Source organism: Bos indicus, chromosome 25, assembly GCF_029378745.1.
Source record: "Bos indicus isolate NIAB-ARS_2022 breed Sahiwal x Tharparkar chromosome 25, NIAB-ARS_B.indTharparkar_mat_pri_1.0, whole genome shotgun sequence".
NCBI classification, from domain to species: Eukaryota; Metazoa; Chordata; class Mammalia; order Artiodactyla; family Bovidae; genus Bos; species Bos indicus.
The window spans coordinates 31,918,126-31,935,722 of record NC_091784.1 but is presented as its reverse complement, the minus strand read 5'-3'; the positions used below and the strand labels follow the sequence as shown (position 1 = coordinate 31,935,722).

The following is a 17,597-nucleotide window of genomic DNA, read 5'->3' as shown; positions in this document are numbered from 1 at the left end:
ATCAGGAAACCTGTCTTAACCTCGTGGATTGAGATAGTACAATGGACTGCCATGGGAAGTTGAGGGATCTTTTGCCCTAGAAATGTATAAGACAAGCCTTTAACCTCACGATTCATTTATTTCATATAAGAGACTTTGCTTTTAGTGAAATGTTCTGCTTAAAGAACATTCTTGTCACTGCTTGTCATCCATGCCTGATGCCTGGATTTCCCTCTTGTGTTGGCTCATTGGATGTAAGGCATCATCATGACTGCTGTTAATCACAGGGGGAAGGAATATGGTTCAGGGCTTTATGAAGGAAGGGAAACAGTGGCGTAGCTCAGGATAATTAATAGCAAGTGGAGTGACAGTTTGATTCCCTGGTAGGGACCCTGGCATTGTTAAAGGAAAAAATCACTTTATTCTTTCATAGAGAGAGGCAGCTGTAATTCTGATTGGATGGAATCCAATTAAAAGGAACTGACATGCAAATTGATGATCAGACAGTGTGAGCATAGAAAAAGTCCAAGAAGAGTTCTGTAAGAAGTGGCAGAGAACAGTGTAAGTAATTTGGCATGGTAATGTGAGTAAGAAAAATGGAAACATATGGGTTGGCTACCTGAACAATTATAAGTCTGGAATCTCAGCCAGGAGAGAGCAGGAGGCTACTTGGTTTGATGGGTTTATAGCTACTAAACTTTTAGACATCTTCATGTTGAAACATGCATTTTAGGAATTATATATAGCCTTTCACAATAGAATGATTATAAATCAACCCAAACTGGTAGAGGTTAAATATAATATTCCCAAGAATATATGATGGGAGACCAAGCTTGGCTCTTGGAATGATCTCATTGTACACATACTTCACCTGACCTGATGATGTATACTTAAAGATTTGTGTGAAAATTGACTCCTAAATTTAGGATGAAATAGGAGAGCTTGCCATTTATAGTAATGATATTATGAATCATTTTCAAAAGTGAAAAATCCATTTATAACCAAAGTCATGCCCAATTTATCCTTTGAGTAAATTCATAAGTCCATATGTTAGTTTTGCTTAAACAAAGGTACTTTTCTTTGAAATGAAGTAATTGTAGAGACATGTAGCAGTTAAGCTTTGGAGTAACAGAGGGAAAAAAATGGGCAGAATTTTCTAAGAAGTCAGATATATTGCTTTTTAGGAAGGAAAATTCTGCTTAGGAAGTCAGATAGCCTCTGCTGTTATTATGAGAGAAGGAGAAGGCTGCCCGGTGTATTACAGGGAGATTTATTAGGATCTTTTGGGAACTGCAGCGGAAAAGGCTGTGAAATGTTTTGAAGAATGTGAAAGTAAGACCACAGCATTTTCTAGACTTAATTCAGAAGAAACCCAAAGAAGGTGAAATGGAGTTCAACCTGAGGAAGCTGTTTAAGATTGAGGAGCTAAGACTTTACCAGCAGCAGCGAGGGGACCAGTGTGTTGTGGGCAGTATTTGCAGTCAGCGGGAGAGCGTCCAGTTGTCACAGTGGATGGCAGCAGGGACCATTAACAAAGGAGATTCAGGATGACCAGGTGTGAGTAGTGTGCTGCATTGGTGCCAACTCCAGGTGATTTTGCCCCCCGAAGCCACTCTGCTCGGGTTCTCCTGCCGCTGTCCACTCTGCCCAGGGCTGTCACATTTACTTTCCACTCTGCCCCAGATGGTCCTACCCTCAAGAGCCCTTCCCTCACTTGATTCAATTTTCTGATAGAAGCTTCCTTATCAGGGAGACTTTCCCTAATAATCTAAAGCAAGCACTCTTTCTTCCCTTTCTCTGCTGTACCTTTCTTTACAGCACTTGTGCTCGAGGTAGAAAACAGAAATATTTTTCTCTTTTCTCTCTAGTAGAATTAAGTTCCATAGAAGTTCAGACCCAGTTTGTTTTGCTTACTGTGTTCCCAGCTCCTAATCCGTACACATTTGTGGAGTGGAATTTAGGGAGTCTCTGTGATACGATCTTGGAATGAGAAGGGGAATCAGTTGCTGTCCTGTATTACAATATGTTACATAGTTATAATTCTGACGACCTCAGCAGACAGTGCTGTGAGCTTTGAGAAATAAGTTGGGGATAGTCATCATAGAGAACTTCCCAGGTATCTCAGTGGTGTAGAATCCTCATGCCAAGCAGGAGACATGGGTTCGATCCCTGGGTAAGGAAGATCCCCTGAAGAAGGAAATGGCAACCAACTCCACTATTCTTGCCTGGGAAATAATTCGTGGACAGAGGAGCCTGGTGGGCTACAGTTCATGGGGTTGCAAAGAGTCAGACAGGACTTAGAGACTAAACAATTCATCACAAGACTGGAGCTGAAGTGGTTCTGTTTTGGTGGTCAAGACTAGGAAGAATACTGTAGACTGACAAAAGGGTAAATATAGTTGCAAAGATTTAGAAATGAGTCTTGTGTTTGGAAATCCATCAATGATCTTGATTTGACTGCTGGAGCACAGGTGTGTGGTGAAACCTGACACACAGGGGTGGGAGGTAAGGTTGGGAAAGACATTTGGTACATAAGTCACAATCTGATTGTGGTGAGATTTGGGGAGTGGTGAGCCCAAAACTCTACATCTGAATGATACTGTGAAGGAGGGATCAGAAGAGGGAAGAGTGGAGAGAGATAGGATGTAGAGCAGGGGTAGATGTGAGTTTTCCAACCTTGGAATGCAGGATAAAGTTTGGGACCTCCACACTGAAGGACAGAAGAATGAAAAGCAGTTTCTTTTGTTACTGGATGACTGATGATATACTGTATATAGGTAGTGGCTACAGGTTGAAGATGAGTAGCTCTTGTAACTGTTTAGTTTTTTCCATAGGGATAAAGCTGTGCCCTTGGCATGAAAGGAGAGGAAAAGGCCATTTTGGTTCATAGAATAGAAAACTGTAACTGAGAACTCCCTTGGCAGATGGGTAGGAATTCTCTACCCATCTAAAACACTCTAGCTGGTGTTTTGGCAGCTGCATGGCCTCACACAGTTCATTTACCTGCAGTTCTGTTTCTCTTTCAAGAATGGACTTTATTGATATGCTTACATTGTTAAAGTGCAGATCGAAGTATACTGTTGGGGAAATTTATGAATTCCTTTTATAAATACTGGGTAAGGTTAGGAGTCCTTTCCTTTAATAGAAATAGATATGAGGACTTCCTTGGTGGCTCAGACGGTAAAGCGTCTGTCTACAATGCGGGAGACCCGGGTTCGAGCCCTGGGTTGGGAAGATCTCCTGGAGAAGGATATGGCAGTCCACTCCAATATTATTGCCTGGAAAATCCCATGGACAGAGGAGCCTGCCAGGCTACAGTCTATGGGGTCTCAAAGAGTCGGACACGACTGAGCGACTTCAGTGTGAGGAGAGTAGATCTTAAATACTCACCCTTCCTCCCCCAACCCAGCAAACAAATATGGAGACATAGATCTGGAATTGCGTTCTTCCTGGAATGTGGTGTCAACAAAGTATCAGAGCCACTTGCACCCTGAGAAAGTATGACCATTTCTAAGAGGTGGGCTGCACATTTTTTATTTAAGAGCAGACAGGATAGGAGCGACTTTTTGCTGCTTATAGTCTCTGTGTCAGCAGTTGGTGAGGGCTACTGCAGAGCAGAAGCAAAAGGAGGATTTGATTGTGTCGGATGTGCTCCTGGTATTAACCTGCAGGTTGCAGCAGTTCTTGTTCCAAACGGCTGTGTACCAGGCAGTTGGACACTTTATCCTGAATTTTACTCCGTCATGCACAGCAGCTCTTGTAGGTGCATCCCCCTGCCCCTGCCCCCGCCCCAGCACTTCAGCCTTGGTCATTTGGAGTAGTTGACTTGTGGTCTAATACAGAGTGTTGCATAGGCTGCATAGCTCCCTGAGATCTTTCAGGATATGTGGATACTCTACATTTTAGAGTGCTTTCTTTACTTGGATAAGGAAGAAGAAAGAAATGTTAAGGATTGCTTTGAAATAGGTCCATTTTTTAGAGTTTAAACTTGGGCAAAGGATAGAACAGCTTAGTGTCCGATAATAAGTAATGTTCCTAGAGTCCTAGAACTAGGTCCTAATTCCAGCTTTCCCACTTGGTACTTACGTGACCATGGGGAAAGTTACTTAGTTTCTGCATTTGTAAAATGGGGGATAGTAATAGCACCTGCTCTAGAATGGTTGTGAGAAATATGCAGTAAATACATGTAGATCTTTTCTCTCAAGGACCAGCTTGCAATACATGCTCTTTAAATGTTAGTTGATGAAAAAAAAAAGAAAAATAAATGTTAGTTGATGTTATTCCTGGCTTTCTCAGAAGTCATTGGCAGTTCTAAGGCTTCACAAGATAGGCTGGCAAAACCAAGGCTTTTCTGTTTGCTGTGTCAGAAAGTGACTTGGTGCTAGAAATGATTCAGTGGGTAGGGTGTGGACTGTAGGAAGCTTCAGTACCCCAGTCCACTGGCCTTATATATGAAACAGCTCATTACACTCTCATGTTAGTTCAGTGAAATGGATAAGGAGTCTCAGTCTGCCTCCTCAGGCAGCTTCAGAAGTCAAGCTGAGCTTCTCAGAGTATCTGGGAATCACCTGGGAATAGGATAGATGCCTGCAGCACAGTGGTAGGGGATGGTGGTTGGGACCCAAGAGGAAACAACAGAAGCAGTTGATCCTAGCAAGCAGGAGAGGGGTCACCAAGGAATTTCTGAGTCAGTCAGTAAGGGAGCTTGGTGATAATGGCGAAAAGAAATCTCTCAACTGGAGGAGTCAGACCACCTTGGACGTCACCCCTGACCCGCCACCAATATTGTATGTTACATCCCCATGGGTGAATCCTGTTTCCTTGCTGACCATCAGTTTCTTTGCTGTAAAATGATCAGATGATTTCCTGACTGCTTTTCTACTCTAGACTCCGTGATTTCACCACTTCATGGCTTTTAAGAACTGTTAGAGGCAGGACTGTTGCAGAACACCCTGCTGTAGACTTTGGTCTGTGTGAATCTTTAGTTTTGTTTTTTCGTTCTTTCAAAGAAGTTTCTGTTCAAAAGACCATGAAGCATTTCATCATTGGCCTTTGAGGGAGCTGTCTCTTTAATCTCTCACGTTTCCTTTTTTCCCCTACAAATGATATCCACAGGACTGCTGTTGTCTTCTGCTCTCTGGATCAGCACTTTTGCAGGGAAATGAAAACATTGCACTTTTAAAGGTGCAGAAAGCAAAAACTGTCGCATCAGAATTCAAGGTTACAGAATTGGTTAGCTTTCTGGTTTGTTTTGCTGAGCTGAAGGAAAAAGATTTGATTGAGTGCTACTGCTTAGGGATAAATATTAATAACCACAAAAATCCCCCAGTGGTAAATTTTTTGCCCTCTTTACAAATAATTTCAAGTCATCATCTAGGACTGGGATTATTATTGTCAACTATATACAAATCTGAGAAATGTTGAGTAAGTGGATGAAGGATGTGGTTGGAGAGAAACAACTGGTGGGGGTAAATATCTAGAGAAGACATCTGTTCTGCTTTCTTGATGTGTACATTATTATTTTATAATGTGTTCTTTTAAAAAAGATTTTATGTGCTTACTTAGGTTGTGCTGGGTCTTTGTTGCTGCACTCGGGCTTTCTGTAGTTGCAGTGAGCAGAGGCTACCCTCTAGTTGTGGTGCTAGGACTTCTTACTGTGGTGGCTTCTCTTGTTGCAGAGCACGGGCTGTAGAGTGCAGGCTCAGTGGTTGTGGTGCATGGCTTTAGTTGCCCGAGTCGTCTGGAATCTTCCTGAACCCTGCATTGGCAAGCGGATCCCCAGTCACTAGACCACCAGGAAAGTCCTGTAGCATTATTTTGAATTTTAATTTGTTACAGTTCAGATACATAAGTATCTAGCAGCTGCCTCCTTATAACATCAGTTGATAAAAATAGTATTAGAAAAAAGTTGTCAAAAGAAGTAGAATTTTTTTTTAAAGATTTTAAGAACTGAAGTTCTTTTCTGACATCTGATCTTATTTGTTTGTTAATTTTAGAATATCTCATTTTTTGATTGGACTCAGAAGTGGAAGCTCTCAGGGAGCCTCTGACTCTTGGCAGTCTGTTCATGGCATTTTTCTTTGGCCTCTTTCATTCTCTTGGCCAAAAATTTAGCATATTCTGCAGCTTCTTCTTTATTTTTCTCAGTATGCTGTTTCTTCAGAGCAATATGCTGATGTTTGTGTTGCAGAACACGTGGAGTAACAAGATGCCGAATCCTGGGGGCTTTGGTTCTAGGTTTCTTACCTTCTTGGTTTAGGGGCTTTCTCACAACATACTGGTAGACTTGTCTTTAGAGAGACTGATAAGTTTGTGGATTCTGCTAGCTCTTTTGGGCCCCGGGCGACAAGGCACAGTAGTATCAGTGAGTCCAGGAATATCCTCTTTTTTCACAATGACCAAAGTGAGAACAGTCAAATTGGCATCCAAGATGCAGCACTGTACAGATTTGTGCTTTCTTTCTCCAGTCTTCCTTGGTCTGTAACAGAAATGCCCCTTTCTCAGTAGTAGAAGACTTGGCCTTGGGTCAAGACACCCTGCTTCACAGGGAAGCCCTGTTTGTCATTCCCACCACTGATTCGGACCATGTAACCCTTTCATTCTTCACCCACAGCACCAGCAGCAACTTCTGTGACCATACTCTTCTCATAAAAGGTATTGAACTCATTCATCGTCTACTTCAATGAGTTTTTGGCAGCCAGTGGCCAGGAAAGAGATGTTCAGCTTCATTCTGAAGCGGCCAACTGCCTCTGAGATGCAGCGAAAAAAGAACTGAAGTGTTTTTAAACTTTGATATTCCAAAGAGAAGAATTGTTAGGTTTGGTTTGAGAGTTCCCAGTAATACCCAAGTAGATCTTTACCACAGACTTAAAATACACTCATGTGCAGTTCTTTGGTTTGTTTTTGTTTTGTCCTCTGTCCCAGCTGACTTTAGGGGAAAGGTAGTATGGTATAGTTATTACTTTACATGTAAAATCAATAGAAATATACCAAACACTAGCTGTATACCAGAATTTACCACCATTAAAATAGAGCTGGTCCCCTCTGCTCTCATGGAGTCCACCTGAGTAAGGTACAAAAGTTTGAAAAGTAAGCATAATTATCTCGCAAATAGAGAAAGAAGAGTATGATAGGCATGCTGTTATTTCCAGCAGATCGCCTACCACATAGGCTTCATATGCTAGAAGTGCTCATTAAGTACTTGGAGAGGATAGAAGAGGGGGCATTTGCAGCTTGGAGAGAGATCAGAGAAACCTTTACGAAGGAGGTGATATGACAATGATATTTCAAAAGACAGGAAAGAGTATCCATGTAGATGGGTAGGGTTGACGTTCCAGGGAGAGAGACTAGCCTGAGGAGGTACCTGCCTCCTTTTCAGGTCCTGAAAGTAACTAGGTACAGTGTTGCTGGAGGCCTGGGTTTATGTTAAGGGTAGCGGCAAATGAAAGGCAGAACGCAGGCTCTTTGAGGACTGTCTGAGAAGATTTGAGAAGGTGTGTTATGGGAGTTGTATTTTGGAAAGAGTTGCTAGTTCTCCCAGATTTCAGTGTTTCCTGAAATAGATGTACTGTGTAATGTGGAAGTACACGATCAGATCAGTTCATCAGTATCCCACTGCCATACATGTATGTGCAAAATTTGGGCAGCAAGGTGTAGTATGTAGGGTGTTATATGAAAATACGGGATACACACACATACAGTGTTAGTTTGGACAAGAAATCATTGTGATGCTGGTTGATGGAGAGCACAAATGAGGAAAGGGGTTAGGGAGAGATGTTGAAATCGCCCTGCCCCCTCTACCTCCCACTCCCTGCAGGGGTCCTCAGTTTATCGATAACTACAAGTTATAATCACCCGGGGGTCATAAACTTCTTTGGTACAGTTTGCATGTAGTAAAATGCACAAACCTAAAGTGTGCAAACCAGTGAATTTTGACAAATAGGCATATGCCAGCCCAGTTCGAGAACAGTCATCACCTGAAACATTCCTTAGTCCTCACCTCTAGTCGTCTCTTCTCGTTCCTGCCACTGTTCTGATGCCTGTCATCACAGCTGCTTTTGATCTTCGTAAAAATGAAATCATGTAGTGTGTACTTTTGTGTGCTTGGCTTCTTTTGTTAGTATTTTTGAGGTGGTTCTATGTTGTTGTATGACTCAGTTCTTCTTTTATTGCCAGTAGTCTTCTGTTGTTAGATATGCAACTATTTGTTAACTGTTTCTCTTTTGGTGGGCATTTGAGTTGTTTCTTTTGACTGTTGTTAATAAAGCACTGTTGTATAAAGGTTGTTGTTCTTTTGTAAACATAGGTCCTAGATTCCTGGTTTGCATAGATTCCTAGGAGTGAAAATGTTGGGTCATAAGGTATGTACATGTATTTAACTTTGTAAGAAATTGCCACAGTTTTCCAAAGTGGTTGTACCAGTTTACACTCCCACCAGTATTGCACAAGAGTTCTTGTTAATTCATATCTTCAAAAATATTTTGTGTTGCTAGTCTTTTTAATTGTAGCCATTGTAGTGGGTATAAAATGGTGATCTCATTATGTTTGAATTTGCATTTTCCTAATGACTAAGTGGTACTGAACACTCTTCTGTGAGGTGTTTGTTCAAATCTTTTGACCATTTAAAGTTGGATTGTCTTTTTATTATTGATTTATAGAAGCTCTTTATGTATTTTGGTACAAGGCTCATGTCAGATATATGTAATATGAATGCATCTTCTGGTCTGTGGCTTTAGGCATCATTAGGCAATTTCCTAATGGTATCTTTATGAGCAGGAATTTAAAATTTTGATTAAGTTTAGTCCATCTTATTTTCCCCTTGTATGTTTGAGTCTTGTGTGTCATCTCTAAGAAATCTTTACTTAACCTAGGTTATGTTTTCTTCTTTGCATTTATATGCATTTATATTTTGGTTTATGTTTTATCTGATTTTTGTGTGTGATGTGAGTTAGGAGTCGAGGTTCATGTCTTCCCCTTACATTTATCCAGTTGTTCTAGCATTATTCTTTGAAATCACTTTTCTTTTACCAATGAATATCCTTGGTGCCTTTGTTGGAAGTCAGTTGTCTTTTTAAGTCTGTTCCTGCTTATGTCTATTTCTAGACTCTCTATTCTGCTCCATTGACATATTGTCTTTCTCCTAATACCCTCGTCTTGCTTATTGTGCTTTTATACTGTAGTAAGTATTGAAATGAAGTAGTGTGAATCCTCCTACTTTGTTCTTTTTCAAGATTGTTTTGACTATTCTAGCTTCTTTGCTTTTCATATAAAATTTTAGAATAAAAAAAAGCACGTGGGGTGCTTTATAAGAAAGCCCTTTGATACTCAAGCCATATTCCATGCCAATTAAATCACAATCTTTTGGAGGTTGAATCCAAGTATTTGTCAAAACTCACTAAGTTATTCCAAATGCAGCAAAGATTGAGTACTAATGTGCTAATGGGATTTTAATATGTTACCCTAAAAAAGAAATTCGGTAGTAGATTACTGGAGTGGAATGCATGTGTAGGAGTTCAAATGGACCCCCAAATGGAAGATATTGTCAGTGCTTATGGAGAGAGGGAGACTTGAATAGACATGATGGAAAGGTAGTGAAAAGCGGCGTGGTCTAGGCGGTTCTCTCTCCTGGGGGACATGCAGTCCCCTCGCTGAAGTGCTGTCTTGTCACTCAGGATCTCCTCACCCTTACCCTAAAAATCGGAGACTCCAAAGCTAAGGAATGCCCTTGGTTGCTAAAGCAGGTAAAACACCTTATTCTATAGAGCAGCTTTCTCCTTGATTAGGGAAATGTTTGTGAAATCTGCATAATAATGAACTGGGTAGGCACCTTCTGAAATGATTGTGTGTGTGGGGTTTTTTTGTTTTTTGTTTTTTGCTTTTTTGGAAGGTTTTATGTCTTTTTAAATTTTAATGTTTTATGAAAGCACTGATTCATCTATTCTTACCATAAGTAGGTAGTTTTGTCAGAAGTTCTGCCTCCCTAAAAGGCTTTAAAGAAAAAAGGGACAAAAAGTTGCAATCAAATAATGCTGTTCTTTGGGAACATATAAGCTATGTGGGCTGGTAGGTGTTTGCTTGTGGCTTTTTTTTTTTTTAATAAATACATTTTCCTTCTTGAAGAGAGTTTGAAGCTAGTCAGCTGAGTCCCTCTTTCTGAAATACACGTTCCCTAAACGTCTGTAGAGAATTAATTTCAGTCATCGCTGGCAGAGCTTTAATCTCAACTTTCTGCTCAGTGTTATGGAAAATCCTCTCTAGAAAATAGCCAGTATCTACCTGCTACGGATTGTTAAGAAATTCAGATAAACATTTGATTTTTGAGTGTTTTCCTAGTAGAAACAGCATGAAAAATCCTTTGGTGAGCTGGATTTTAGAGTGCACACAAAAAGCAAGTATTGATGATATATTTGTATTTTTGTATGTGTGACATGTCAGTTGTACTGTTTTCTTATTTCTAAATAGATTTCAGATATGCCATGTCCAACTCCAAACCTCAATTCTCTGTGAGGGGTGAGATATCTTAGACAAGAAAGAGCTTTGGTGTTAGCAAACTTATAACTCCTTTGTGAATACACACACACACACACACACACACACACACGCGCACAAACATATTGTCTTCAAGGCAGGGAGTCCAGTGGGCAGAGGATAGGAGTAGAGCTGCTTCACTTTCTCTATTTACCATTGTATTTAACAATACATATTTCTTTTATTAATAATTTTTTTTCTTTTTTTTTTTTCTAATTTTATTTTATTTTTAAACTTTACATAATTGTATTAGTTTCTCGGCCTTTTGGCTAAGATCAAGTGTAGTATCTGTTCTTATCAGTTTTATTAATAATTTTGTAAAGAGGGAGAAATGTTCACCGACTCCTGTTGAAGAACCCTCCTCTGCCCTGCTTATTTATGCTTCGGCTGTGCTGGGTCTTTGTTGCTGCGCTCAGGCATTCTCCAGTCGCAGCAAGCAGGGTCTGCTTCTAGTTGCGCTGTGAAGGCCTCTCATCGTGGTGGCTTCTCCTGTAGTGCAGCATGGGCTCTAGGGCCAACGGGCTTCAGTTATTGTGGTGCATGGTCTTAGCGACTGCAGTGTGGGGTCTTTCAGACCAGGCATCAAACCCGTGTCCCTTGTATTGCAAAGGAGGTTCTGAACTAGTGGACCACCAGGGGAGACCTTTGTTTTCTTTTTCAGAGATCAGATCAGATCAGTCGCTCAGTTGTGTCCGACTCTTTGCGACCCCATGAATCGCAGCAGGCCAGGCCTCCCTGTCCATCACCAACTCCCGGAGTTCACTCAGACTCATGTCCATCAAGCCAGTGATGCCATGCAGCCATCTCATCCTCTGTCGTCCCCTTCTCCTCTTGCCCCCAATCCTTCCCAGCATCAGAGTCTTTTCCAATGAGTCAACTCTTCGCATGAGGTGGCCAAAGTACTGGAGTTTCAGCTGTAGCATCATTCCTTCCAAAGAAATCCCAGGGCTGATCTCCTTCAGAATGCACTGGTTGGATCTCCTTGCAGTCCAAGGGACTCTCAAGAGTCTTCTCCAACACCACAGTTCAAAAGCATCAATTCTTGGACGCTCAGCCTTCTTCACAGTCCAACTCTCACATCCATACATGACCATAGGAAAAACCATAGCCTTGACTAGACGAACCTTTGTTGGCAAAGTAATGTCTCTGCTTTTGAATATGCTATCTAGGTTGGTCATAACTTTCCTTCCAAGGAGTAAGCGCCTTTTAATTTCATGGCTGCAGTCACCATCTGTAGTGATTTTGGAGCCCAGAAAAATAAAAGTCTGACACTGTTGCCACTGTTTCCCCATCTATTTCCCATGAAGTGATGGGGCCGGATGCCATGATCTTCGTTTTCTGAATGTTGAGCTTTAAGCCAACTTTTTCACTCTCCACTTTCACTTTCATCAAGAGGCTTTTGAGTTTCTCTTCACTTTGTGCCATAAGGGTGGTGTCATCTGCATATCTGAGGTTATTGATGTATCTCCTGGCAATCTTGATTCCAGCTTGTGTTTCTTCCAGTCCAGCATCTCTCATGGATTGCCATTTCCTTCTCCAGGGGATCCTCCCAACCCAGGGATCGAACCCGGGTCTCCCGCATTGTGGGCAGATGCTTTACCTTCTGAGCCACCAGGGAATTTTTTTCTTTTTAAATACCGTTATTTCTAGGATTTGTCTGTAAGGCAGACTTCAGTTTTACAGTGGTAGAATCCTAGCAAATAATTTTCTCTTTTGTTTAACATTTGAAAAGTGATTTCCTATGTTGCCTTACCATCTTAATTAATCATTTCTATAACTGCGTAATAGTACATCAGATTGTGCCATTGTTCTTCTAATGCTCGACATTTAAAATTTTGTACTGTTGTACCACAGAGAGCTTATTTTTACTGTGTAGGATTCCCTTCCTTAATTTCTTTGATAGATTCTCTGTTGTAGAATAACAAGAGGGTGGCTTTTTAAGGGTTTTTTTCAGTGTCTACTATCTTTACTGGAGAAGGAAATGGCAACTCATTCCAGTATACTTGCCTGGAGACTCCCCATGGAGAGAGGAACCTAGTGGGTTACAGTCCATGGGTCACAAAGAGTTATACACGAGTGAGTGACTAGCCACAGCACTATCTTTATAGTGTATACTGTTTTTACACTGTAGCCTATCATCAGCAATATAAAGTATACTTGCCTTACAAATATAATTATTTACATTTTTAGAGATAAAAAGGTATTAAGTTTGTTTCATAACTGTATCTCTAAAAAGCTATCAGATCAGATCAGATCAGTTGCTCAGTCGTGTCCAACTCTTTGCGACCCCATGAATCGCAGCATGCCAGGCCTCCCTGTCCATCACCAACTCCCGGAGTTCACTGAGACTCACATCCATCGAGTCAGTGATGCCATCCAGCCATCTCATCCTCTGTCGTCCCCTTCTCCTCCTGCCCCCAATCCCTCCCAGCATCAGAGTCTTTTCCAATGAGTCAGCTCTTCGCATGAGGTGGCCAAAGTACTGCAGTTTCAGCTTTAGCATCATTCCTTCCAGCTATGCTTCTAAAAAGCTATGCTTGCCCTTTATTTTTGTGTACTAACTGAACTCCATTTATGTTTGCCTTTTACTGGTTTTTGGATCAAAAATTTTTCTTAACTAATGTGAACTTTTAATGTTTTATGTATGTGTGTATGTGTATATATATATATACACACATATATATTAATCCTTTGCAATATTTGTCATGAATACTTTATCTGGCTTGTAACTTTTTATTTTAGTTTTTCATTATAGAAAAGGGAATTCATTAGGTTGAAGTTTTGTTTTCTTTTTTTGACTGCTTCTATTACCCTAGGATGAACAAACTTGTCATCCTTTCAAAGATCTAACACCAATTTTGTTTTTTACCCGTTAATATTTCTTATGGTTTAATTAAAAGGCGTTTCATGGGTCCATTTGATTTCTGTTGGTTTATGTACCCTCTTCTCAGCTTCATTACGGTGAGGACACTTGGGTTAAACCAGGAGCTTGTGTTATTCACGAGCCTTGGGAGAGGAATAGAAACAGTCAGAATTCCTATCTCAGCTTCTGGTAATGTCTACAAGTCTGTGTTTACTCATCTATAAAGCTGGGATGAGAATAACAAATGTACAGAGAATTTCCTTTTAATGCACTTAAGCCTTCTCTTAAGCACTGTTAAGAATCTCAGCTAGAAGTGTTTAAAATACCAAATAGCTGTAACCTTTGATTGAATGTGTGTACCATCATTTCTTGGATTTTTCTCAGTAGTTAGAGATCACATGGGATCTTTGGAGTTTTTTGAAGCTAACCCCTGCCCTTATTATTTGTGGATATTAGGGACCTGGGTATAGAAAAACCTGCAAGTTGAGGATGTCCATCAGAAATACATAGTATGTGCCCCAGATCTGAGTACTTAGTGAGGACTCTGGGGACGCTATAACAAAAATGACTTGGGGAAATAGAATAGAGGCAGTACATATAAGCGGCCTGAAAACACGGGCTTTGACTTGTTTAACTTAGACGTACCACTTACTTATGTGACTTTGGATAAGTAATTTTAACCTTTCTAACCTCAATTTCCTCAGTTATAAAATGGAAATAATTTTGGTGAGCCATTTAATTAAGTAAGAAAATGTATGTGAAATGCTCAACATGGTGCTTGACCCACAGGAAATGCTGAGTAAATTGTAGCTGGTTTTACTACCTTTATCAACCTAACCTTTATGTAACGTTCATCACCTCTAGAGCCCTTTAATGTGGTGGTTTTCATTTGTGAATCTGGGTGCTTTATATAGAATGGATCTTTAAATGTTCCATGGAGTTTTTACTTGTCACCTCAAGAGGTCGTTTCCTTTTAGGAACCTACACAACTGTGTATACTTAGTTGGCCTTTGTGATGTATCTTTATACCAGTGTCGTCTTACCCAAATTTAACTCTAAAACCCTGTGTGAGTACAAAGGTATCTTATTTAGCTGGGTTGTCCTTGTACACAGCACTGTGACACAGGGTCCAGACCCTTCAATATTAGAGCTTTAGCTCTACAGTTTATTATTTAAGTGACTTTAGGCAAGTCAGTCTCTGGCTTGCCAAGGCCACCCTTTCCTTATCTGTAAAATAGGAAACAGATTCTTCATGAGGATTACTTTAAGTGATGTGCTAAGACGTGCTTTGCGTAACAAATTGCAATTTCCCCCCCATACCTCATTGTGCCTAGCTCAGTAGTGTTGAGGCTTAGAAAGTGTATGTTCTTTGGGGTTGGAGAGAGATGTGGAGGCAATGGACACAATTCTTAACTCCAGTATTAAGATATGTTCATTGAAAAAGTGAGAATTGTTCTTTGGGGGCAAGTTGTCATGCAGGGTGCTATGGCATGCTCATTAAGACCCTGATACCTTGCCTTGAAGTGTTTGTTTCTTGCTATCATAAAGATGGAGCTAGTTCCACATAGGTTCTCAGAGCAGGTTCAGTGATTGAACCCTACCTCAAGGAAATAAACTTAATATGTAATAAGTAAATATGGCTTTTGGAGTGTGATCTCTGTGATCAGTCTGGAGGGGTGCGTATATGGAGGCTCAGTAAATACTGGGATGCTGGCTCTGTGGAAGACTCTGACTGAATCAGCCTCGTTTCCCTTAGAATTTCTTTTCGTGGTTGACCACAGGTGTATTTCTTTGTGTCCTGTGTGTTCTCGGTTTATACACATATATATTTCCAGTTTGATTTTTAGAAATGATGATGTTGAGGTTTTGCCTGTGGTCAAATGTGGGAGATGCAGGTTTGATCTCTGGGTTGGGAATATCCCCTGGAGAAGGAAATGGCAACCCACTCCAGTGTCCTTACCATTAAAATCCCATGGACAGAGGAGCCTGGTAGGCTCCATTGGGGTTTGCAAAAGAGTCAGACATAACTGAGGGACTGAGTGATTTCAATAGACAAGGCCCAAACATTAGGTTTCCATTTCTCTCTTGAACAGAAAGTACTCAAGTTATAGAGAAAAAAAAAAGTGAAGATATTTAATAAAAAAATTTCTTTGTTCATTTTGGAAAATGCTACCTTCATTCATTCCCTAAGAGACAACTTATTATATTCTGACAGTATCATTGAATAGTCCAAGAAAGTATGATGCTTCAATATAAATTTATTTTTCTTGGCACAGTTTTTGTTCTTAATATTTGTGCCTAAAGGAAGAGGATGTTGTTTCTCATGGGGCAGAGAAGTCCTGGTGTATAGAGAACGGTGAGAGTGCTATTTCCTTGAATATAGATTGGGCTTTAGTTTCCATTTAAGGATGTCTCTGGGAAGAACAAAGGCAGTTCTACTTAGCAGCTTGGGTTTTGCTAATTATGGAGGGCTGGATGTGTTTTCATCTAGTGTGTTCTGCCTGGTCCTCTTTATACTTTTGGGATGTGGGGAGTTGGCTTTGGTTCAGTGAGGTGCCCACAGGTGACGTGTCATTTCCCTCCCAAGATGGTAGAGATGACAGGCTTTCAGATAATAGCTGTTGGGAACTAGGGCATAGGAATCCTTGGCATTCCCATCAGTGTCGTCACTGGGTGGCAAATTTGATAACAGAACAGAAAGGAAGACTGTTTTTGTAAAGCTGTGATGTAGTCCCTATGTGATTAACTCTTTGTGGCCTTTTAAGTATAGAAGAAATTTGCATTAGGAACTTTAAACGTAAGAGTCTTTGATTTTATGAAGTCTATAAAAGTGATGACCAGTTGTCAATATTTTGATGATATTTCCCAGGTGTCCCCTCGGCCCAGTTGGTAAAGACGTTTGAATGTGGTGACCCTAGTGGAACCTTCTCTGAGAAGGGAATAAGTAGTCAAGGCTGTAGCCTGACACCATTTAAAAAAAATATTTGGGTAGCAGAAGAGAGCACCCTATTGGGATGTTTTTAAAAAGTTAAAAAAAAAAACAATATCCATGAAACTTTGCTACATTGTGTAAACAGCAGACAGTGTTAAGGACGAGCCTCACAGATAAACTACCATTAGCATTGCCAGAGTGGCTGTATCATCCTCTTCTTGCCCCTGTCAGCAAAGTGTTCCTAGACTTTGGTACCAGGGAGTTTCTCAGCATTCACTGTTGTTAAAACACAGTTCCTGTGGTTTGTTTATCTTCTTTGGGGTTCCTTAGCAGCAAATCCCAAAACCACTCACTTTTTTCTTCCGATAGTATTAATGTTCTAACAGGGGCTATACATTATATTAAAGTAAGGATAGTTCTCCACGGGAAGGCTGTTTTTTAAATGAGACTTATTCAACCTCTTTTTAGCTGGTGTTTCATTACCACCAAGGATTTATAATGCAATAGCTCTGAGGCGAAGCTGGTAAGAATGCCAGCTTCGCTAATATTTAGAGTCATAAAATTCTGGATATTGGACAAGCTTTTAATTACTCTGAATCCGTCTTTGTCTTAATAAAAGTTGGATTGTACCCACTAAAACAAGATGGCTGTGTTTGCATTAATCTCCAAATGTAGGTTAATACCCTTTTAAAAGCTGTCTCTTAGACAAGAGACTTGAAAATTAATTCCCAATTTTCAGCTTAAAATGAAGAGCTCTTCCGCGTGTGGAGTTTGAAGGGCTGCCATTTTTCTGATGTTGTAGATCAGGTGCCAATAATAACTGTCTGTTCCTCTCCATTTTTTTTTTTTTTTTTTTAAGGTCTTAGGTAAGGGGAGAAAGTCTCTTCTGGTGCTGGTGCTGTGGACTTCTTTTTTTTTCAATCTGCTTCAAAGTAATTAGATAGAGTCCTGTTTTCTCCATAGAGTTTGAATCACTGGGGATGAGGGACCTAATGAAGGTCTACATAGTGGGGATCCTGTTATACATCATGGCTGGAGAAATCTGGGCTTTATGTATACCATTGTGACCAAGCTAGATATTTTAAGTTTTTTTTTGTTGTTGTTCTGTAATGTCTTAAGTACTTACATACTGGGAGGTTTTGCTGTAATGGTAGTTTCTTAACTGACTTCTTCAAGTGCAATACAGAAAATTCTTTTCCTTTTGTCTTTAAAGTCTCCAGAGTATCTACTGCTATGAAACCACTTAGTACCACTAATTCCAGGATTCGTTTCTGTGCTACAGATGGTCAGTGAGAT

General features: G+C 40.4%; 1 protein-coding gene and 1 pseudogene across 7 annotated transcripts in view; both read left to right on the top strand.

Annotated features, from left to right (window-relative positions):
- AUTS2 (activator of transcription and developmental regulator AUTS2) overlaps nucleotides 1-17,597 on the top strand; it is a 1,215,639-nt gene that overhangs the window by 112,642 nt on the left and 1,085,400 nt on the right. The window lies entirely within an intron of this gene.
- On the top strand, nucleotides 10,756-10,913 carry LOC139179822 (U2 spliceosomal RNA; annotated as a pseudogene).